Raw genomic sequence first — 472 nt, 5'->3', positions numbered from 1 at the left:
TTTTTTAAATGTCTTTCACCTTCTCACTTTTTCCCCTTCAAGCTAACATAAATAAGCAACACACACATGCCAGCACCAAATCATGGTTAGGGAGGTGGGGGTGTCATCGTATGTGCAGTAACACATGAAACAAGTATGAAGGGGGGTGCATAAACTGCACCTGGTGCTCATTGAAAATTGTTTATCCTTTATCTCTTCAATGTCCTTCTGTTCAAGTTTTTTATTTATTTGCAAATTTGCAACATCATTTCCTCTATTTGTAGCAGTGTTTATTTTATTTTTAGGATAATCTATTTTTGGTTGAACATTTTTTTGCTGCTATGGAAGGTTTTGTCCACCTTACATAAAAGAGAGAGAAGATGATCTAAGAAGCGCTTTCAGTTGGTGTGTGCCATGAAAAGCACTTTATAAATAAAGCTTTGATTTTAAGACGCGCCAAGGCATGACGCCAGAGAACTGAACTTCTCAAACT

The sequence above is a fragment of the Oryzias melastigma genome, unplaced genomic scaffold (genome assembly GCF_002922805.2).
Source record: "Oryzias melastigma strain HK-1 unplaced genomic scaffold, ASM292280v2 sc01658, whole genome shotgun sequence".
Classification (NCBI taxonomy): Eukaryota; Metazoa; Chordata; class Actinopteri; order Beloniformes; family Adrianichthyidae; genus Oryzias; species Oryzias melastigma.
The sequence above is the reverse complement of the archived record's forward strand: the minus strand, read 5'-3'. Positions refer to the sequence as shown.